The sequence below is a fragment of the Parasteatoda tepidariorum genome, chromosome 9, assembly GCF_982258835.1.
Source record: "Parasteatoda tepidariorum strain Cologne lab strain chromosome 9, Ptep-v5.0, whole genome shotgun sequence".
NCBI lineage: Eukaryota > Metazoa > Arthropoda > Arachnida > Araneae > Theridiidae > Parasteatoda > Parasteatoda tepidariorum.
In genome coordinates, this window is record NC_141763.1 from 73,114,917 (window position 1) to 73,140,447 (window position 25,531).

At 28.4% G+C, this 25,531-nt stretch overlaps 1 protein-coding gene across 19 annotated transcripts in view; it reads right to left on the reverse strand.

The window, feature by feature from the left end:
• The window catches only part of LOC107437615 (forkhead box protein P4), a 297,109-nt gene that overhangs the window by 252,182 nt on the left and 19,396 nt on the right, over positions 1 to 25,531 (reverse strand). For 7 of the 19 annotated variants that reach the window (XM_071186860.2, XM_087152135.1, XM_087152126.1 and 4 more), the window contains exon 1: positions 5,829 to 6,122. The exons of the other annotated variants lie outside the window; for them this stretch is intronic. The gene's annotated coding sequence lies outside the window, so the exon portion shown is untranslated. Of the gene's footprint in view, positions 1 to 5,828; positions 6,123 to 25,531 lie in introns of those variants that run through there. 19 annotated transcript variants of the gene reach the window in all.

Below are 25,531 nucleotides of genomic sequence, written 5' to 3' on the forward strand. Positions count from 1 at the left end.
CCGTTTTTTATTGAAATAAAGCACAATAGAACTTGTTTTAATAATAAATTAAATGTAAATTCATTCGTTAGCTTTGCAGTAAATAGCAGTTTATGGTGTAATATAAAAGTTGAGTTTATCTAATAAGGAATAAACAGCAAAATATTCATGTGAGAGATCAGATAGAAAAATAATTTTTACCACAATTTATAATCACGATTAGATTCGCTTAACAACAATTTATGATTGAATTCACCACGCAACAATTAATAATCACGATTGCATTTACTCTACAAAAGTTTATAATCATGATTACATCAGCTCTACAATATTTTCTAATGATTACATTTGATTTGCAACAATTTATAATTAAGATAAAATTCGCTCAACAGTTTATAATCATGATTACATTCACTCTATAAAAATTTATAATCATGATTACATCCGCTCTATAAAAATTTATAATCATGATTACATTTTCTCCAGAGCAATATACAATATCATAATTATATTTCAAAAAAGTCAAAAAACGAAGGGAAAAAAATTATATTATTCATGCGCGTGTTAAAAAATTATGACATTTTCAAATCTAATTTCAAAATTCTATTTTTCCTTCAAATAAAACATAATAAGACATTTTTTTTATTATAAATTAACTATAAATTCAGTAGCAAGTTGTATTATAGTATAGTTCAGTACACTACAGCTGTACAATACTGTATTATGTACAGTACTGTACTCGTAAATAAAACACATTTAGTATAACTTAACAGTGAATTCCTTCGTAAGTTGTATTAAAATATAGTTCAGTACAGCACTATATTATGTAGTACAGTTGTGTAAAGTAAAAGTTGTATTTTTCTAACACTGGGAAAAAAACAGCCTTCATTTGCAAAATATGCTTGAAGATGAAATAGAAAATAATAATTAAAGAGCAAAATCAATGAAATCCTTCTGTGAAATAACAGTTAAAGACAATAGGTACTCAAACATATCAGCTCCAGTTTGTAGAGAAGATCTTTCTTCATGTGGCATATAATATAAGTTGTAAGCACTAGGCATCATTTTTTTACCTCTAGCAAGAAAAGACACGTTTCTTGATTCATCAAAGAGGGATGAAGCCCTCACAGCTCCACCCCTAACCCCCCATATCCCCTCCAGGGTCTGCTGACAAATGAATTTGTCCATTTCTTTTCTCGTTTGAGCATCCCTTCCGCTTTTCTTACAATGTCCATTTTCACTTTTCATCCAGCTTACAGAGAATTTTATTAAATGGAATGAAATATCTTATTGTTCTCTTAGAAAAAAAAAATTTTTTTTTTTGGTTTTTAGAGAAATAAAAAGTTAAATGATTTGATTAAATAATTATAAAATAACGTTTTTTGATAACAAATTCAATAATTTCCTTATGGAGTTGATGTCCAACTTAGGCACACGCGCTATACTATGGTGCAGTTAAGTTTTAATAAAAAAAATAGATAAGACGATTAAAATGATAGATAAAATCAAATGCAGTTTAAAAATAAATAAATTACATTAAATATTTAAAAATAGAAAAGAAAGGTATTACATTAGATTTTTGAATTTCCGCAAAATACAAGATAGAAACGTGATGAATGAAAACTAAAAGAAGTTTAGAATAACAATAATGAAAACAAGATATGTAAAAAATATTATCTCATTCTAACAATATTAATTGATTTGAATGAGGTACAGATAAAAAAGATATGGGAAAAGTTTCAATATTAATTGGTTGGAATGTGGAAAAGATAAACAAAATATGCCAAAAATCCCTAACATCAATTTATTAGAATGTGAAAAAGATAAACAAGATATGAGAAAAGTTCCAATATTAATTGATTGGCTCGTGGTGGCTAAGGGGATAGAGCGCTGCCTTCCAATGAGGTGAACCGGGTTCGAATCCCAGCGAATGATGGTTGATACGAATTCTGCACGCGGCTAACACCGACCACAGTGCTGACGTAAATATCCTCAGTGATAGACGGATCATGGGTTAGAGTCCCCTTGCTCCCAGGCTAACTTTGGGAGGTTTTCCTCTCCATGCGGGTTAGTTCTATCAAAAAGATCATCACGAAGGAAAATTTCTCCCAATTCTTGATCCAGGAGTTCCTTTGTCTTCTGGATTGAGTTAAAAATTACAAAGCTATTCAAAGCTATGAACATTAGTAGTCGCAAACCCGAAATTGGGTCGAATGTTCAACGACGGTTACAAAATAAAATAAAATATGAACTGATTAGAATGCGAAAAACATAAACAAGATGAATGAACAACAGGAAGGAAGCATACAGAAAAAGTCTCCCAAAATTCTTTTTTTTTTTTTTTTAAGATAAATATCGAAATGATTTGGTCATATAATTTATAAAATGATGCTTATTCATAGCAAATTCAATGAATTTTTTATTTAATAGACTATGGATGCGACTTGGGGCATGCGTGTTATATTGTGACACAATTAATGTTTAACAGTGGTACACGAAGACTTATTGAAACGTTAAAAGGAAGAAAAAAATAATGTTGTTTTTAGAAATTTAATGAAAATCCGTCATAAATCTTAGTTCTCAATTTACCAACAGGCAATTTTCCAAGTTTACACGATTTGGCTGTCAGATGATGTTTTAGGTTTGGTGTTTTCTAATAAGAATGTAATAAATTCCAAATATTTCACAATTAACTGACATAAACACAAAACATATAATTTTTTCAAAAAAATGATTCCAGTATAAATGACTAAGTAAAAAGATATCAAATTCAAAAGCCAGATTAATTATCATTGACTGTTTAATAAATCATTATTATAACGGAAGAAACTAGATTACTATAAAGCTGTAGCATAGATAAACTGTTGGCGAAAGCAGTCCGATTCTGACTATACATGAGCATGAAAATTATTTAAAAAAAACATAAACCTAATGCAAGTTTTAATTTATAATTGCAGAAAAGACTTAGTTGAAAATATCATTTTCTAATCTCAAATTGTAGAAAAGGTTTTGTTGAAAATATCGTTTTCTGACGTCTACGTAGAAATTCGTGGAAATGCTCTAATTTATATATCACCTAAAAATACCTAAAATTATTCAGTGAAAGTTTTGCAGCATTTACAAACATTTTAAAAATAATATAGCAAAAGAGTTGTACCACTGAGTTGGTTTTCTCATGTTCAACAAAATATGAAGTCAATTGAATAAAATATTAGAATTTAATAAAAAATGACATGCTATAAATGCTAAACAACATTTAATGTATAGAATAATTAATAAGTAAGGTTTAGAAAAAATATTTTTATAGTAGAAAAAAGATAACAGAGTAAATGAAATAATATATGAGACGATTAAAATGATAGAAAATCAAACCTTAGTTAAGAATTAAATAAATAAATCACATTCGAATTTAATAATAGAAATAAAATTGGCTTAAATTTAATTTTGTGTAGAAGATACTATAATAGATTTATGAACTCCCGTAAAATATAAGAGAGAAACGCAATATTTTACAACTAAAGGAAGTTAAGAATAATGAAAACATAAACAAGATATGTGAAAAGTTCCAATATTAATTGATTAGAATGCAAAATAATTACAATAAACGAGACTGAAAGTGAAAAGTTCTAAAATCAACAGGAATGAAGCATACAGAAAAAGACTCCAAAATCATAAATTGGTGTCAAAATGTATAATAGCAATCAGATAGCTTATTTCTTGAAAGTATAAAACCTTTTTGTCTGACTCAAAGATTTCTCTGTCCTTTACGAGAATATATTTAAAATTAATCGATCGCTAAACCGAGATATATTCAAATGTGCTACACAAAATAATAATGCATGCATATTCAAATACGTGAATTTTCAAATTTGATTCACTACTGATCATTGCTTGAAAAAGTACTATTTTCCTGAACATTTAATAATCGTTCAATTTGATTTGAGCATATCTGTGATTTTAAAATTTTGAGAATAAAAATCAAAGCGTTGTGTAGGTGGTATTTTTAATCCCAAAATTTTAAAACAGGGTCAATTATTCCTCAATACTAACAATAGTAAGTCTTTTAAAATAAATACGCAAAAAGATTTTGTTTAAAAGAATAATGATAATATTGAAAAATTTTAGGATATTCAATGTTAAAAGAAATAATAATTGTTATCTCCAAAAAACAGGATCGGGAATATTTCATGCTACGTAAGCTAAAGTAGAAAAAAAAACGGGAATAAAGCACAAATGAAAAAGAAACAGAAAAGGACATACTATAGTTTCTGTTCTATAAAAAAGAATTTGGTGTTTGAACAGTTTTCTTTTTTTTCTTTTTTTTTTCTTTTGCTTTAATAGTAATTTGTTTAATAAGTAAATCACTTCGTTAATTTAGTTGCAGTTTAGCTAAGATCAAAAAATGTTTAACTTAACATAACTAATAATAAATAAAGTTGAAAATAATAAAGTTGAAAATTAAAATGGATAAAAATTAAATATATAAATAATATATCTGATTTAAAGCCATAATTTTAAAGCACGGTCATTTATTCTATTCAATAAAGTAACAAATGAAGTTAAAGACAATAAATACTGATAAAGATTAATGTTGAATAAAGTGACAATTATTTATTGATCAAAAATTGAATAATTCATTTAATTTTTTTCGAACCAAACAAGTGAATCACTTTGCCTATTTGATTTAATTAAATAATATCATAAAATGCTAAATTGTGCATAATATTGCAAGATCCATATCTTAAGTTTAGAATTCATATGCGTTGATTTATTAGTTGTTAAATGGAGTAATTTTAAACCTAAACTTATAACTCCGCGTTGATAAAAAACAAACACATGTGTTTCACACACTGTTTTATTTTAAAATGCATATTATGTGGAAGCACATTTTAATTTCAAAAATTTTAGAATAAAAATTAAATAATTTGGTAGAGTTTTCAGAATACATGAAGATTTAAGGTTTTCAAAATAAACCTCAATTATATCTAGATATGAATCTTAAGACTATTGGAAAACCTTATAATCGTTCTTTTCTTACAATTTACTGAAAACTACATAATCATTATTGTTATAATGGAAACTTTTACTTATATAAATATTATTTCTTAAAATTAAAAAAAAAAAGAAATTTAATAAAATTTTAAGAAATATTCAAATACATAATTAAATATAAACACATATTTTTATTCAAACTCACGAAATATTTGTTGATAATTTAGCCAATTTTTCGTTACATAAAGTTATAATTAATGAATAGTAAGGAATGCAACTAATTAAATATTACAAACTAGAAAATGTAGGTATAATTTAGTTCGTTATAAACATTGCTATCGATGTAAAAAAAAAAATCGAAATTATGAATAGAAATATTTCGAATCGTGTAATTTCTATATAGAATATATTAACTTCATTTTAAACATTATTTTATCAGAAATAATTTTATTTTATAATAATTTTTTTTAATCAAATTAATTTAAATCAATCAGAGAAGAATAAATTTCGATTTTATGAAGAGTTTTAAGATTCATATAGTTTATTATCTTTAATATTTCCGATTGAAATGTGTGAAACTAAACAGCATCTTTATACATAAATTAAAGTTTTTATTTATTAAGAATATATTGATCTAATTATATTTTAGCAATTTCGGGTAGAAAAGATAGAAAAATATAATTGAGAGGGGGAAATGATTTAAAGTGATAAAAAAAATGGAAATAATAATAATTAAATAATATAACAGTGCATTACACCTAAAATTAATACGAGTAAGTTATGAAAATCATTTAATTTGAATGTTAAATTTAACACACAAAAAAAGACATTAATTTAATTTTAAGAAACATTCTCACCAGAAAGGACTTCGAAATTTCTGCGGCTTAATTTCTTCGGTAAAAAAAACTGGTTTTTCTTAAGAGAATTTTAATATTTTTCGTCATAAATCAAAACATGAAATATTTAAATGAAGCACATGGAGAACAAGACCGTTACGGGAACCGGCCGTCAACTCGAACAACGCGCTGAAGTTGGCGCTCTATCGTAAACAAACGAGAGCAAAGCGCTTCTTGTATTGGGTAGCGCGCGCAGCCATTTTTCGCCCCACCCCTGTAAACGCCAACTTCCCAACAACCGCACGACTTGGTAACAAAAAAAGCAACCAAAAACTCATTTGAGCCCCTCCTCCTTCAAAGTCTCTTCCACCGATTTACTTCAGCTCTAACCAATAGATGGCAGCACGATGATCATTTTGTTGTGGTTTTTTGTTTCCTCCTAAAGTGAGGAAGGGGGAAAAAATCATTTATTGCCTATTACCGCCACTTCAGACGATCCTCGTAAAAAGAACGAAACGTAAGGGTTCCTCCACCCTCACAACTCGAGTGTGTTATGCAACCGCTGTATAAGAAAAAAAAAACCCTTTTAAAGGATTTTTTCCCCCTACTGTTTTCAAAGAGATCGATACTATCCTGTTTACACCACGATTTTTTGAGCTGACTCAGGGCAAGGTATTTCGGATTAAGACTAGTTGGGAGAAAAATAAAGAAAATAGGGGAAAGAAAGCCTTTGACGGGGTTTTTCACTTTATAAAGATATTTTCACGCCCTTTTCTTTGCATCATCTTCAATTTTTTTTTTTTTTTTTCATCATTGCATAAGTTATTTATAGCGTATCATTTTGTAAGAGGTTTTTTCAAGTTGTCAGAATCGAGGACAAAATAGGATCTTTGTCAGATTTTATTCAGTTTATTTATTCTTACGTCGGGAGTAATAATGCTTGCAAAAATAAAATGCATAAAAGAGGGGGTTTTTTTCGGTATTTTGATTGAATCTGTTATTGTTACAATTTATTTGGACGTGTGCGCTTCCACTTGGATTTAATTTTTTAGGCATTAAAAATTACAATATGCATGTTTAAAATTTTTTTAAAAAAAGATGGTAAATTTGCACTTCTCCACATATAAATATTTTAAAATATATTTTTAATTTTTCTTTATCATTTATTTAAATGTTGGAAATAATTTAAGATAGACAAATACCCCTTTGCTTACGATGTGTCATGTTATACCACCACATGTGGTCAACATGATATACCAGCAGTAAGCAAAAGGTTAAACACGTTTCATCTTTAATAAGCTAGATAGATGCTGAGTTGTCAGACAGCTATTAAGATACTGAGCATCCATTCAACCATGTTTCCGTTCAAGATGAACCAAAATATCATGCTATTATCTTATGTTACTATATAGTGAATTTGCCGCGATGGCACAGCATTTAAGATACTGATCTGTCATTGAATGATATTCCAGTTCACGGTGAACCAAAATATCGTGGTATTATCTTATGATATCATCTTACAGTGAATTTGCCGCGATGGCACAGTACTTAAGACACCAATCTGTCATGAAACTATGTTTCCTTTCAAGACCAACCCAAATATCATCACGGGGATATCGTATGTTACTATGTAGTGAATTTGCCGCGATGGCATAATACTTAAGACACTGATCTGTCATTGAACCATGTTTCAGTTTAAGATGAACCAAAATATCGCAGTATTATCTTATGTTACTTTACAGTGAATGTTACACGATTGCGTAATACTTAAGACACTGATCTGTCAATGAACAATGTTTCTGTTCAAGATGAACCGAAATATCATGGTAATATCATGAAGAACAAGATCGTGAATGAGCTGCGATGGCACAATAGTTGACACACTGAGTTGTCATTGAACTATGTTTCCGTTCAATATGAACTAAAACATCATGATATTATCTTATGATACTAACTAGATTATGAGTACTTCGGGATGGCACACTAATTAAGACACTGAGCTGTAGTGAAGAACTTGACAATAGTGGTGGCTTTAAGTCCACACAGCTTCATTACAATTTGCACCCGCTTGTTAGGAATGATAAATTAAACAGTGGTTTAATTGTTAAAGTCTTAACTGTCACTATCATGCCGTTGATCTTGAAACTGTGAATATCATGACCTACATGACCCCTTTGTCAACAAATAGTTATTGAGGGAACTTTGTTTTATTTATTTTGAAAAATAATTATTTACTTGCACGATAATATGCTTTAATACTCACCAATATTTCGAATCATTAAAATCATCGGAACTCTTTCCTATACAGTTCAAATACTGTTGCATTTATTACCACATTCGAATAATTTAGGAATAAAGCGGTAACAGGGCCGGTTTAAATCATTAGCTTTACTGTTTACTTCTTTATCGATACATTCGATTTTTTTTTTCTAAATATTTTATTTTACTTTGAATGGCAACTCTAAATCTCCAAACTCCAATTTAATTTTTTTTTTCCAAACCTCTCTCATTTCTTTTTACGCCACCTATTGTTGGAAGTCCGAAATAATTAGAAAGCATTAGCAGTTGCCGGGTTGTGTAGTGTCTTTAACGCATTATACGCAGAGGCTGTAGCTTCCTTGATTGGTCCGCAATTGCTGAGGCAAGCGGTTTTAACGGGGACGGGAAGTGAAGTGAAGAGAAAAGAGGAGGGAAAAAAAATCTAAATGAGTGAAAGGCAGGGAAGGAAAAAAAAGAGCTAAAAAAGGTAGTTGTTTAATTTTTTTGTCCCTTTTTTTACGTATTTGGAAATCGATATTTTAGAGTGCTTGGCTGACAGTTCTGTATTTATGTTGTCGTCTGCATTTTTGGAACGCATTCGTTTTTAAGGCTTAACTTTACTTACCCAACTTTTTACAATTGTCTTTAATTTGATTCGATTTTAGAAACGATTAGATTTCTTTTAATATATGAATGATGCAATTGTGATTAGAGTCATTAATAAAATCTTTTACGCAAATCTGAATTCATCCTTCTTGGAAAAAAAATAATAATTTCTAATATTCTTTGGAATACATAGAACAATCATACATTATGTACTGAGCTTAAAATAAAAATAGAACGACACTGAATAACTTTTTAACTAATGGTCTGATTTTCATGTACTAAAACTCAATTTTAATGGTTTGAAGGCCTTACCTTAGATATGCTAACTAATAAGAGTAGATGATATTTTAAGTTTCTCGAATTTACGAAATACCAAAAACGTTCTTTTTTCGACAGATGTGGATTCTTGACCCTCAAAATAAAGGGCGAGCCACAATTTAGAAAATATGGCTCCATTAGATTAGCAGTCTAAAGTTTGATCCTTTTCATGTCAATTTCACTTTTTACACATTCTCCTACATTTCAAAAGCCTTTTAAGTGAAAGGAAAGAATTTTTGCACGGAATTATATAATTCTAATAAGCCAAAAGATAATTTCGTATAAAAAATATTTTTTTAAATAATAATTTATTATTTTTTATTAATTTATCAGCAAAAAAATTTTTAACTATAAGATATACAAATTTTTACATAATTTTTTATGTAATTATGTAAGGAAAAATACAAAATTTAAGCGAAATCGAACGAATAGTTTCCTGGAAAATCTAATTTTAAAAAAGCCATTTATTTATAAAAATTTTTATTTAATAAGGCTTTTGTTAAGCAGATTTTAAAATTATGTGAATTTTTTTTCGTATCATAGTTCTCGAAATATGGCAAAATACTCAAAAAGTAAAATTAACATTTAAGAGTGCCAAACTTTAGACCGCTCTCCTGACCTAACTATTGGGATGTTATATTATCCAGATTGCGGCTGCCCCCTATATTTTGGAGGAAAACATTCCAAATTCGTTGAAAAAAATTTATGTTTATTCAAAGAAAGTTAGTTTTTGTGTCTGATTTCATTAATTAAAATATCGTCTGATTGGGCCGTATAACATAAAGATTCAATCATTAAATCAAAAATCATCCAGAGTGGTCCATTTTTTGCTCTCTGCACTTGTATATTAAAATAATTATAAATGTACTTGTATATTAAAATAATTATAAAAATGACTTAAATTTAAAAATGTTAAATAAGAAAAGAATTTTTTAAAAAAATCATCATCATGACCTAGACCATGTGACATTTACTAATGCTCGAACTATAAAATTTATTCAGCCACCATTATTTCCGATACGTCATTTCCCGTTTCATTGACATTTCCTTTTATCATCTACGTCACCTAAGTACACACTAATTCGAATGTCCGCATCATTTACTCTATCAATCAGATCAAGTAAATAAACATGACCGGAAATAATTATTGAACCATATTGTCAAATAATATCCTATTCAGATAATAAATCTGGTACTTTAAGATTTATGATTTAAATGTTCAGTAAATGAAATTAGAAATGTAATGAATTGAAATAAGTAAGTTTAAATAATTTATACAAGGGCTTTTGTGTTTGGAAACAAAGTTGTTTGCCGTAGTTACGAATTTTATTACAGCACTTAAGCAGATATTGATACACTAGTGTTAAATGAAAAAAATATCTGCCACAATTTTTTTTTTTGACATGTAATTGTGCTTAACAAATCTTACGAAGAGGTATCGATATATTACACTGCTAAGAAAAAAAAATTCTCTGTAAAATACCGGCACTTTGGGTACACCATCCGTAAAATTCCTTTAACAGTAAAGTCCATTTTTACAGTAAAATATTATACCGTACATTTTACTGTATTTAATTAGATAGATCGATTCAGTTATTTTATGATAATTATTACTGTAAAAATTACTGTATATCAGATTTTTTTTTTATCATTAACATATTCCGGCAAAAATGAATTTTACGGTAAAAAGTACAGACACCCTAAGTGCCCGAACTTTTTACCGTAATTTGATCTGGATGTTTTTCTACAGTACAGTGAAAAAAATTTTATATGTAAAGTTTCATTGTAAATTTTACTATAGTAATAAAATCTGTTAAAGAGATTGATACATTATTGTTTGTTGAAAAACTAATTTAACAGCAGTTTTATTTAAAGTTTGATTATAAATATTAAATAATTAGCCGAGAAATATATAAAATACACTAAATTGAAGAAGAAAAAGGGTTTCCGTAAATTTTACAATTGTTTTTAAATTATAAGACGAAATAACAATACACTGGTGTTTTCTGAAAATAAAATTTTTTTCCGCAGTTGCGTTGCAAACATTTAATCATAGTTATGAACAACCAATTGACTATATATTTATTTTAATACTATAAATTACTTAGATACATTAATTATTCATTGATATTGAAAAATAATTTTATATCCTATATCCCTGTAAAATAAATAATCAGTGGTCCCCGGCATTCTTTTTTTTATTGTAGATGTAAAAGGATTGTTTGCTGTATTTGCTTTCTAATTTTTGGTTTCCTGTTTTGGTCTGTGTTTGCGCACTTTTTATCATAACTGCAAAAAGTTTACACATTTTCTGCATTGCAATTTTCAATTTATATTCACTTTATTAAACTTATTAAAAAAATCTCATAGAGCCATGTAAACGAACCAGCAACAAAGTTAACGGACTAGTAATAACTTTTATTTATTAATCCTATGAATAAGTGACTAAACATTATTGCATTTAAGGGGTGATTTCAAAGCACACAAAGTAAGATTTAAGTACTGGATTTGACAGGACTTGAGTTTTTTGGTAATTAAACATTTATTGTTGGCACAGATAAGTTTCGTAACTTACACTATATAAAACATTAACTTAAAAATAATAAATGCTGATTAAGAGAAATATGCAAACCTAACTTCCCTAACAAGCATAAAAAGAAAAGATAATAAATTGGAAGAAATAGTTTCAAATTTCGCAGAAAATTATTGTGTTGTATACATTTAAATAAACACGAAAAACGTCGTTTAAAGGCTTTCCTTAAATATTAGCAATCATATCCAATTTATTTATTCACACGAGGAAATTAATTAGTTAAATATATTTTAACGATAAATAAATATTTTTAGAATTGTTTTGACAACTTAAATTCGAAGAACAATCTGTGTCGTGTCATTATAAATAATTACTACAATTTAAAGTATAATAAGTCTTCTCAGAAAGTTGATGACATAAAATCGTGAAAATCTGTAAACAAAATTTGTTAGTTGTTTTGGTAAATATTTCGTTTTCACTAAAAGGGTGAGATTTTATTTACTTTCTGTTTTAAAAGAATTCTCAGAAATATATCAATATGAGGTCATTAAATTTACTTTTGCTTACATTATTTAATACTATAATGTTTTTTAAAAGTATTGTAGCATTGATAAGATTGAAAATATTGTGAATATGGTAACATTTGAGCAGTTTAAATTACAGATAAACTTCGATGCTTCATTGTCTTCTTTATAATTGATTTGTTCATCTTCTTCATTGCAAAAATGCAGAAAAATGAAAATGAAATACCTTAGAAATGAGCATAGTGAATTCTGTAAAACTAAACCAGCCAATAAAGTAACGAGAGTCAATTGGTTGATTCAGTTTATGCTTTTCTTTTAGTTCACATTGTAAATTAAAAATGATATACATTGTTAAAGAATTAGATTTCTAAACAATGAAGCTCAGGTGCCTTGGTTCATTTGACTAAGTACAACTCAACTATAACTTAACTCCAATATCCATTCCTTAACATAACCTAACTGCAATTAAGTTTCAAACTTATTGTTTTAAAATCCTACTAGTTGTAAATCATTATAAAAGCGTATAGTTTTGTTTTCACGGTTTTTTAACCATACCAGTTGTAAACGATTTTAAAACCGTAAATTTAAAGAATTGTTCCTAATCGTAAACTTAGCGGTTTAATTTTGGATGGACAGACTGTTGCCAGTTATTTTACTGTAATTATATATTGAAAATTCTAATCATGTATAACGTTAAATAGCTTTTTATTCTTTAGTTTAATAATTATTCATCGTTCCTACTCCCAAATATTTCCTAATTTACACAAGTTTTTTTAATAGTTAAATTCTTATGTTTGCACTAAATATTTTTTAAGGTTTTACACACTTGAAATTCGCTTAGTGATTTGAAATTATTCACATGAGCGTTTTCTCTAGAAAAGAAAAAATAAACACTTTTGTCTTTATTTACTCTTTACATCTAAAAAAAAAGAAGTACCAGGTGCAGGTATTTAAAGTATAGATAATTCCCAATAATATCACTCCGTCTAAAATTACCACACTAAATGATTCCTTTTTTATTAAATGTAAAACAGTACAACCTTTTTATTATCAAACTAAATGATTATTTTCTACTTTTAAAACTGAATAAATCTGCGATTTCGGGATTCGGAGCGATATAAATACATTTGCATGCAATCACGCCGCATTCCTACAAAGCACACAGGTAAAATGGAAAAGAAATTAAAACGGTGAAACTCCATTTTAAATTGCACAAAGTGCAATTCCAATAAGTTCGTCTCAAAATCCCAAACACTCTTCGACTAATACTGAAGTACTAACGTTATGTTAAAACTTCTGAATAATTAGAACCACTAAAACTAGGCGGAATGAAAAAGGTAGCATTATTTAAAATCAAGGGGGGTAAAAAAAAAAAAAAACGAAAAGAAAAACGGACTGGACCGTTTTATTTACGAAATCGGACTCCGCTATTAAAACGAAATCGGTCGGGGGATTTAAAACCGATATTACAAAGTAGTTTTTCGCTGATTCGCGGGCTAGAGTTTTTCTCTTAATTTATTTTTTTTTATTTCAAATTCGTTTTCTATCCACCACATTTTTTTTTATACTTTACTCCCGGCAGTACAGTTTAAAATAAGACAATGACTTTCATGATTGCCTCAGAACGATCATCTAACTTATGTGGATAAAGAACAGAAAAATAAAGTTTTAGAAAAGACATTCTCTGAAGCTTTTCTTTTAGGAGGGAAAAAATGTTTTAAAAATAAAAATTTGTTCTGGTAATCAAGCTTAAAACGTCCACTTTTTAGCGAGATTGTATTTTTGGTCATTTTCTTTCAGGAAAGTTTTTCAATAGTACACCGTTTTTCTTTTTTTTCCCCCTTAAGAGAGGAAGCGATATTACTAATCACCCCTGCTCTTTAAAAGAAGAAAAAGGTGCAATATTTGGCTACATCAGTTTCAATTACCACCAAGTTGTGCCAAAAACAAAGATATCTTTCAAAATTCACAAAATGTTTATTTAACTTTTAATTGTCGTGAATCTGGAAAAAACGTTTTCATATAATATAATAATTTTTCGTAAATTTCGGAAAAAAAGGAACAGTAAATACCACAAATAAACCATATACTGGATATCAATTCAGTGTACATTCTCTGAAACTTTTTTCATAACCATCGACCTGATCCAATTTCGAGTTGACGATTACCAATGCTCAACTCCGTAACCTTGTAATTTTGATCCCAATCCAGAAGACAGGGGAACTTCTGATACAAATATTATGAGAAAAAGTTTCCTTCATAGAGAATTTTTTTTTATGGAACTAAACCAAATTTGCGCTAGATAGAAAAACCACAAAAATTTCCCACAGTTAGCCAGACGGCAAGGGGACTCTAACCCATGATCCGTCTACCGTTGAAGATATTTAACGTCGGCACTGTGCTTGGTGCGAGTCTGGTGCAGATTTCTTAACGAACAGCTATCGCTGGGATTTGAACCTGGGTCACCTCATTGAGAGGCGAACGCTCTATCCCCGAAGCCGCTACGGCTCTAGAACTATTTACTATTGCATGGAGTACTCATTAACATAGCGTTCGTTTAGAAAATGTGAGATTAAGTGTGAGACATTAAGTACAATGGCATATGTGAGATAAGTTACACGAGACATATATAAATATCTAGTTCAAGATACATATATAAATATCTAGTTCAAGATACATGTATAAATATCTAGTTCAAGATACATATATAAATATCTAGTTCAAGATACATATATAAATATCTAGTTCAAGATACATATATAAATATCTAGTTCAAGATACATATATAAATATCTAGTTCAAGATACATATATAAATATCTAGTTCAAGATATAATGTACACATAAAACTCAAACACAGTGGATAAACTTCCTTAATCTAAGGTTTTTTTTCAATTTTATGTCCCATTCCACAGCTTGAAGGCTTTGAACATTCATACAGTAGAATATAGTGCAAGTCATTGCAAAGAATCTCACACGCTCTTTGTGTTTGAGAAAAAACTGTTTAGTGTTTGCACCCGGTGCTAGGTTATTATAAGAAAGCTATGGTAATGATAATTTTTGTAAAAAAAATCTCCACAATTCTGGATAATAAATCAAAAATATATGGTATGTAAACCATTCACTTGGTAGTTTTTCTGTTTATATGGTAAGGGTTTACCAGAAATTCTGATTTTCAACAATAAAATTCTTATTACTCCATATTTAGTAAAAAATACAGAACTGAGAAGTAAATTTAACGGAATAAATGGTTCTGATGTCATGCTTTAAGGTATCATGATAAAAGTACCAAATCTTACCACATTTACCAAATTTTATCATATATCATTAAACCATACTTTATTGCTCTTTGATTTCCAAAGAGACTGAAACACGGTAAACTTTTTCATATGCTGATAGTTTTGACCATTCTTTATTGCCTCAATGCACAATCGAGGGTTTTCAGATTTGAAGTCAGCGAAATATTCGGAAAAGTAAACAACACGGTTGATATCTACAGTTTGTTTATCAGTGTAAGCAATACTTATTCTGGAAATTAAACTTAAAAGTGTTCTATTTTTAGAAAGATTGCATTGGGAAGCCTGTTTAATAGTCCTTCGTTTATTATTTTTTTTAAGAGAGACAAAATATTTGATAAAAACAATTAATTTAACAAACAAAACAACAAAAGAAAGCAACGAAACACAAACAACATCCTTCATTGATTTTTGTTATCGTACAGAAACAAAACACTTTGAAAATACTAGTGTATTTATTATGCTGGGGGGAGGGGGCTAATTTACAATCCTTTTAATGATTCGCTCTCTTCTTAAGTGATTTTTTTTTTTTTTTTGCTGTAGTTAGTAGCAATTATAATGCAAACTTTTATTTCTTTTAAAATTTGTTACCTAAACTAAAAAAAAGTCAAGACACAAGTTTTTTTTTAAAGAAATGCTAAACATAAAGGCGCGTTGTTGAAGACAGTTGGATTGGAAAATCGCTGTCGGTGGCCTGAAGTGTGTGACATGGCATCTTCGGGTGTAGCTATTTAACGAACACTTCGAGTCTTTAAAATCAAATTTTAATAAAATGAAAGGACTTTCAACTTCTTAAATAATATGCCAAATATTTAAATATTCACAGGAATGTTTTTAAAAATATTCATGACAAATTTGAAGGAAAAAAAATGGTGTAACAAACATGTTAATGAATTCGATTTATTTTTTATTTATTTTTTGTTTTGATGGTTAGAAAATAAAAAAAAAACTAAAATGAATTAGCATGTAAAATAGATGAAAATGGCATGAAAAATAGAGGCAAAAGATAATAAAATTTGAATCGAGATTTTAATCATAAGCTTACACAAAAAAATTCGTTTCAAATTACGTGAAAATGCATTCCTCATTTAAACTAAGTAAAAAAAATAGCATTCATTTCCTAAACATCATTATTCAAAAATTAAAAAAAAATGGGTTAATAAATATAAAATTAACAGATTAGATCGTTATTATGATTATATTAATCACAATAATTACAGAATTAAAATAAGAACAAAAATTAATCACACATAAAAAAAACTCTATTAATTCCCACCTTCCACAAATGCCTTACACCAATCTCCCTCAAAAGGAGAAGATTTTCTTTTTACTAAGCGAAGATACTTTTCTTATTTATATTTTTTAACTCTTCCTTAAGTCACCTAAGATTGAGTGTACATTAACTCAGGGGGTATAGGCAGTAATTATGTGGTATTAAAAACAAATAAACAACGAAGAAAGAAAGAAAAGGTAAGGGAAGAGACTTTCATTATTTTTCGGAAAAAGAGGATGGGAAATTTTTACTTATTTACTTATTTATTTTCCTGGCTTAATACTTTTATTTTTATAAATCTCTTATCTATCGAAGGAATGATAACTCTATTCTTTTTTTTCTTCTAATTTTTTTTCTTTTTGCACCCCACACCATAACTCCACCACCTTCCGAATTTGTAGGAAGAAAAAAAAATAAAAAGTAAATAAATATACCTCACGGGGGAGGACGTTTAAAATTTTTTATGTGGGTAGCAGAGGCGTGGGGAGTATTTTGCACCGTGGTGTGGAGGGTGGAGCTGCGATGGAATTAGTACCACGGTGCAATTTAGGCGCCATTATGTGATGGGAAAAGACAACAGTATTGATCAAAAGAGGTAAAAAGTACCTCTTGATAATTTTTTCCCTTCTTTTTTGAGATCTTCATTAGGATCACGTTAAGGGTGGAAGAAAAAAAAAGAAGTTTATTTGAGCTTTAGCGAAATGAGAAAAAAAAAAGAAAAAAGAAAATGCTACACTCTCCAAAGTCATCTTCAATAATAGCTTAAGATACTGTTTCGATATCTTATTTAGAAAATAGTTCCGAGGTTTCTTCTTCAGTGAAAAATATGAATCAAGAAAGTGAATTAAAATTAGAGATACTCCGGTATCGTCGTTGCTGAAATTTTGTCGATAAAATAGTCATTTGCCTTTAGTTATATCCCTTCTGTATCATAAATTTAATTGAGGAAAAATAGGGAAAAATATCTTTCTTCTTTAGCTGAGCAAAGTATTTCAGCTGGTTGATTTGTATATTACTTCAGGGCATGAAAATTCAGTTCAAAAGGTACTGTTCTAGCTAAAATGTTTGCTCGCCACTATATTGCATTCATACGAGCAATTTTTAAAACGTTAAGAGATGTATGAACTTTTTATATGACTAAAACCACCATAAAAGTACATTGGAACTTAAAAATCGAAACATAATTATTGTAATAATTATGATATTAAATCAAAGTAAGTTGTCCTAAGTTAATTAAGGTTGTTGCCAGCAGTGCAAGTTCTGAAGGTAAAAAATAAGAGACTCGGTATTATTTTCCCTCCTCCTAAATAGATGAAAAATGAAGTTGCTTGAATTTAAAATACTTCCAGATTCTTCTTCACTAGAGTACGATAATCTAAGCGTATATAGTTTCGATTAAAACTCAATGTTTTAAAAATAAGAGACTCGGTATTATTTTCCCTTCTCTTAAATAGATGAAAGATGAAATTGCTTGAATTTAAGATACTTTCAGATTCTTATTCATTGGAGTATGATAATCTAAGCGTATATAGTTTCGATTAAAACTCAATGTTTTAAAAGATTAAACTTACTCGCCATCATTAAATATTTGATCGCCAATGACGATCTAGAAAAAATGAGACAAGCTAAAGAGCTAAATCGTGACTGCCCTAGTGTGCGTCAAAAAAGAAGCTTTTTAAGCTAAATCGGAACAGTTTGAGGAAGATCATTGGTCTTCTCACTGGACAATGCACCCTCAGAAGACACCTACACATTATGAGTATTGCATCTTATTCTCTTTGTTGAGGTTGTCCTCTTGAGGAGGACACTTCATGGCATATACTTTGTGATTGCTAGGTTTATTTTGCTCTAAGATTTGATTCAATTGCATTCAATATTATTAATCCAATTCATCAATTATTTCAGCAATAAAGCTTTTTCATTAATCATGACTTATGGTTTGGGTACAATAGACCTCTGGTCGATCTGACCTGCTCTTTAGAACTGCCCAATCTCTAAGTCTAAGTTCATTTTTAACATTAGTTTGATTTGTCTATCAATTTATTCATAGTAATCTTTCATTCATAACATTCCTTTTAATTAGTATATTTCTAGCAGTGATTTGATTAACAAAATAGTTCATTATTCTGCTAAAAATCCATTCAATGGTTTGATTTGTCATTTAGTTCATTATTAGAAATCGTGAATTAAAATCTATCTTGCTCATAAATTCATTCCTAGCAACGGTTTGATTATTTTATAAGTTCATTCATAATTATTTTCTATTACACTATTCTTGTTCATTAGTTCATTCCTAGCAGTGGTTTGATTTATAGATTAGTTCATTCTAAGCAGTGGATCGATTTCTCGATTAGTTCATTCATAATACTCCTGCATTCGTAGTATTCCTGTTCAAAAGTTCATTCCCAGCAATGGTTAGATTGATATAGCTTTCTTATTTAGAAAGTAGTACCGTCATGCTTCAAGGAAAAACGTTAATTAAGAAATGAATTTAAATTAAATATAATTTTTTCCTGTCTTTTCTGAAATTACGCTAATAAAACAGTCTTAAGGATTTAATTAGATGATTTCTGTATTTTATATGTAACTGACAAAATAGAAGATTTTACTGTTGCTACTTAACTAAAGAAACAATAAGATAATATTGATAATTCACTTAAACACAGTGATACAGTGGATAAGGCTCTTAGAGCTGCCCAATCTCTAAGCCTAAGTTCATTATTAACATTAGTTTGATTAGCACATCAATTTATTCATATCAATCTTTCATTCATACATTCCTGTTAATTAATTAATTTCCAGCAGTGATTTGATTAAAAAAATAGTGAGTTATTGTGTAAGAACGGGATCCGATTTCCGATAATCATTTGGAGTCTATTTAACTTCAGATAGTAGCTAATTTGGGAAGTAGAAGCGGTCGGTGCGCAGTGCTGACAGTTAGTCACGAAAATGTAGAGACCAAGGAAACTACACGATTACCTTACCCGACACATAGAGAGTTGTGGGAATGCTTTACTTTTTTTGTAAAATGATTATCAGTTATATCGGAATCATAAAATTAAATCGTACATCTTATGAAAACAGGGCTTATTTATTTATTTATTTTGCTGTTTGGAAGAAAATATTTTTCTCTAGATAAAAACACGACAGTAAATTATTTTTTTAAAAGTCACTTTTGAAAATATTGCTTTTAAAATTTATCAGGGCATAAAAATTTTGATATCTTCCTTGTGTTGCTTGCGTGTCCTTCAAATTTGTTCATAAACAAGCGAAGCATCAACGCTTTAAAATTTATTTCCATAACCAAAAAAATAAAAACTTATTTTTATATTTTAAATAAAGAATAATAAATAATTTGATAGTATTTAGGTTTTTACAAAACACAATACAATATTACATTAAGTTTTTAAAATAAATATATCAAGCAGGATTTAAACTGCTATAAATTTATATTTTATAGACATGAATTGACATTAAAAACGAAATGTTTTTCCTAATCATAGTACTCGTAAACATAAGTGCTTTTGTTCGAAACAGTTGAAATCTACACTCATCTTTGCGTTTACCAATAAAATAACATTTTTAAAGAAAAAGTTAAAGTTTTAGAAAAGCAATTTCTAAGTTCTTAATGTATTTTAAGAGCGTCACCTAAAATATATATTTTTTTTAGATGACGTCTAACATTTTAAGATTTGAAATACATAAATAATTGGATAAGTTTTTTTATATAATAATAATATTGTTATTAAAAAAATGTTGTTACAAAATATAACATCAGGCTTAATGGTAATAACATTTAGAACAAAAATTGAATTTTTAAAAAACGTTTTTAAATCGTTCAAACATTATTTTGAAAGGAATTTCAATAATTGATACGAAAATATAAAGCTTAAAAGGATGATGCGTTGTACTAGAGTATTATTACAGCTTTTTATAATAAACCTATTAACTAATTGTGAACAGAAATTTCGAGAAAGGAATGATCAACTCTACTTAAAATCAGAATCATTACACGTTAAAAACAACGAAAAATAAATAATAAGTAATAAATAAGACAGGTTTTACAAAACCATGCAACACGCACCATTTCATTTGATATTTGGAAAGGAAGAACGACATACCCGTCGTTGAACAGCCGACCCAATTTCTTGGGGTTACGACTGCTAATGTTCAACTCTACAGCCTTGGAATTTTGAACCCAATGCAGAAGACAAGGGAACTCCTGGATGAAGTATTGGGATGCAATCCTTCAGGTAATATTTTTGATATTTTTTAAAAGGAAAAATAAATAAGACCAAACTTGTACAAAGTAATAATAATGATAATAATAGTTCCTTTAATTTAAAAATTTTCGTAAAATGCTCGATATTTTTTCTTAAATTTTTCCCTTAACTCAATAATTCTAAAAATTAAAAAAAAAAATATAAATATTTTTTTTTTTTTAAAAAAATCATAATTTAGTGATACAATAAAAATTGTCGGCTTTATACTAGAAAAAAATCTATTGTATTTAAACAATAATTTACAAAAAAAAATTCCATTTTCACTACTTAAATCATTTTTTAGGCTCACAATAATAATAAGAAAGGAATTGCGCGCGCAGTGCAAACTCACTCTTTCCAAAACTTTCTCTATACCTACTTTACCTCGTTCGAAAGAAGACTCCAAAACCACCCCCACGAATCACCCCTTTCTTGACAATACTTCTTTTTCAACCAAGCCACTAAAAGATTTCTCTGCCTACTTTCTTCTCTAAAGACAGGAGAGGGGGGGAAGAGAGGAGGGAAAGATGAGGAGAGGGTGAAAATGCATTTCTCCTCTGCATCCACGCCATAACCTTTCTCAGTGGCAGATGGCTTTGTTTACCTCAGGAAAACACATGGGTTAGGATGCTGCTCCTTTTAACCCACCTGGCTTGGGGATCAAGGGTGATGTCATCCGCGGTGGAAGGGACTTTACGAGGGAACATGGATTCAGAACAAAGGGAATGTATTCAAAATAAGGGGAAAGAGATGTCATCAGTAGGGATTTTTGTTTTAGTTGTGAAAAATGGTGGGTTTTTGAGTTAGCGTTTTTTTGAAGGTAAAAAGTGAATAGTCTTAAATAATGGATGGAAAAATAAATATTTAGCTGCATCTTAGTTCTAGTCAGAAATTCTCATAACGATACAGTTAAAATGGCAATAAATAGAAATTGAGGTGTTGAAAATTTGAGCCCCTTGATTTAGATTTTACTTTTAGCGCTCTCTCAAACTATTATAGCGATTGAAAATGATTTTTAAAAACAATCATAAAATGTGTTAATTCGTAGATTTTTAAATATTATTTTTTTTTAAATATTTAATTAAAGACTGATAAACAGTCTGAATTATAAAGCATAACATTTTGCTTTGTAATGTAATTTTTTTTTCTCCAATGCCCGCCTGGGGAATGATTTACGTTATACAGGCATCTGAAGGGCAGACTTGTTGGCCACTTTTGTAGGGGAACCACATTAGGTGGGCCAACGTTGCTTCCTCAGTAAGGACAGATAGTACAGAGAATGAAAGAACATATATATGCGCCTTGCCCGGGATTCGAGCCCAGAACCTTTCTAATGCAAGGCCAGTTCCCTGACCGCTACACAGGCAGGTCGGCTTTTGTATTATAATAAATTTAGTTGTAAATGTCAAAATTCGAATTTTAAACAAAATCGGCAAAATAGTACTCGATAAATGAAAATTTTAAAATACGACTTACTAAAATATTTTATTTCTCAGAAATTTTCATTAATATTTTATTCTTATAAATTCATGAATTTATCTATGAGTAATTTTTCGATAAAATTCTTTTATAAACTTTTTGTTATATGAAATTCAAGCTTCTTATTCTCAGAAACTATTCACTATTTCAAGTTTCAGGCTAGGTGATTTAAATTAGTTAATCAAACAAATTTTGGCCATTAATAACAATAATATTTGGTTCTCCTTTTCATTATGCCTATTTTATGTTATAAAAATTATTTATTAATCTTTTTTAATTTTATCACATTTAGGGAATAAAAGAGGTTAATGCTCACTTTTTCATTGAGTTTCATTTACTGATCCTGTCATAACGAGTATTTTTTTACATCTGTCAACCACAAAACAGCCTCAAAAATGTCGCATTTATAGTAAAAGAAAGAAACTGATTAGAAATTGCTTTTTAAAAAAAATTAGCCTATTTTCGACTACTCTCCTTTATTTTTAATCCCAAAATATGTGCTTTTATAACATTCGATAATAACATTCGACACATAAACATTCATGTTTTATAACATTCGACAGTTCCATTGCTTTAAATAAAATGTAATATCATTTTAGAACTTTTTGAAATCCATTTAATTATAATCGGAGAACATAAAGTTAACATTCGAACAAAATGTAATATTTTAAAACTAGCTAAAATCCACATACTTTAAATCAAAACAATCTGAACTCAGCAATTCGATTGCTTCAAATAAAATATAATATGGTTCCATAACTAGTTAAAAATGAGAAATCTACTTTTTTAATAAATATAAAAACTACATAAAACTCAATGTTAAGAAAATAACAATAAGCGTTCATTTTTAATATAATATAGCAAACAATGAAAACAAAACAAAATGATGAATTATTGAACATTTTGTTGACTTATATTTAAATCGATGAACAAAAAAAAAACAAAAAAAATCACGCCCTCATTCAAATAAGTACATATGTATTTCGTTTTCTACGAAACTGTATTCAATGAAAAGTAAATAAATAATAACATTTTGACACAACAGGAAAAACCAATACAAATCACGATCGGATTTTTTAAAGACCCAGAAAAGAAAACAATTCTGAAATCATATGATGAAATCTAACGTCGCCAAAAAAGAATATTTTTCTTCCAATTGTTACCTGGCATGGAAATTGAAAGAAAACAAATATATTATTTGCCGATATATATGAAATGTAGACAAGAAAGAGACAATGTATTGTTATTTTTTATTGTAATTTTTAGGTATTTATTCTTATTCGATTTATCTGTTGGTCATTGTTTGTTCCTCTACGCAGAATATGAATAGACAATGATTTTTTTTATTGGCAGCAGTTAAAATGTTAACCAAGAGATTATAAATCTAAATATAAAATCTTTGCTGTAAGATTCTTAAAACTGAAGTACAGTTTTATCAAAAACATAATGATTAATTATTTACAAAATTTTTATATTTAAATTGATGTAGAATTTTTCTCAAATTTTCATTCTGAAAAATTTAATTTCAAAAAATTTAGCGTTTTTAAGTTTTTTTTAAAATTAATTATACTTTTAATACCATTTTTTAATGCAAATTTGATTTTTACTGGAATTGAATCATAAGAGATACTCAATATCTGAATTTCCAAGACGCCTTCATTTTTTATTTTAAAAAAAAATGTTCAACAACTATATTTCAACTGTCAATTCCAGGTTCTAGCTATTTAGTTTTTACTGGAATCGAAGGAAAAACTACTTAACATCTTTTTTTATTGCAAATCATAGTTAAATATTACAGTTTATAATAACAGTTAAAAAGATCTTACTAAAAATAAAAATAAATTACAGAAGATCTCAACTCTAAACTTCCATTGTCAGTACAAGCTTTTAAATCATTAATTTTTAATGAAGTTAAAGAAAAAAAAGGTTTTAACGAAGTTTTTATTGCTAACTCCAGTTTTTAAACCGTGAATTTTTACTAGAATTGTAGAGAAAAGTACTTAAATCTAAGTTTCCATTATCAGTAAACATATATCATTAGTTTTTAAATCGCTATTTCTTACTGTATAAATTCACCATACTTTTTGTACATCTGTGTAAGTAAGAAAAATAAATGTTTCAGACTCAAATAGTCTAATTTTTGCAACATATAGTAAAAGGAATTATAATAAAAAATACTACATAATTACAATTGTGAAATAAATAAAAAAAAATACAAAATACAGCCATAATGATTAAATGAAGAAAAAAACAATAATATAGGTTACCGGGAAATTGCTTTTACGTTTTAGTGATTGATTAAATTGGACAATAAAATTTCAAAATATTTTCAAACAAATAAAGATTTGAGCTCACTAATAAGAAGATTTCAATTAATATATTCAAAATATACCAAGTTTATCAAAGTTTTTAAAGTAAGCACTAATCTTTTCCCAGAGATTTAGAAACACAACCAAGTAGCAATTAGATATTCCCAAAAGATAATTCTATTTCCAAACATTTCCTCAACAACACGCCAACCAAGCTTATCCGCAAAGATCAGGGGAGGGGAGTGGACTGAAAAAAATTAAAGTAATAAAAATATTAAAAACATCTCTTCCCCATCAAAGTACGTCATTATTTTTAATCACTTCATTGAGCAAGCATTATTCCCCAAACAAAGTAGAGAGGATGAAGGACAACTCCCGAAAAATTTCGGGAACAAACATCAATTTCGCGAAAACTAGGCATAAACAAACTTGGGCGAAGTTTTGTCTTAACAAGTCTCAACGGAATCCACGATTTCGACTTATTCAAGCAGAGTCTAAGTTTGTCGCTTGACGCTGGCGTCCCTTAGTTTTCAATTAGGGGGAATATGTACTCCCCAATCTTAAAAGGGGATGATAGATTAAAATTTATTTCTTTTCCGGAAAGATAATTAGGAAATATTTTTTTTTGTACTATCTTTTCATCCAGTAAGATTATTTTATTGTTATTATTTGTTATCATTTCTGTATCATTTGTTCTGATGATTTTTTTTTTTTGTTCCCATTAGAGAAGCTCAACTAAATTGATTGTTAGTCGATTTAAAAATTTAAGTAGTAATTTACCTTTATTAATAGCATTTATGTATTGAATTAATATTGGGTAGAATATTTAAAGGGCATTCATGTGAGTATGGGTATAATATTGTATG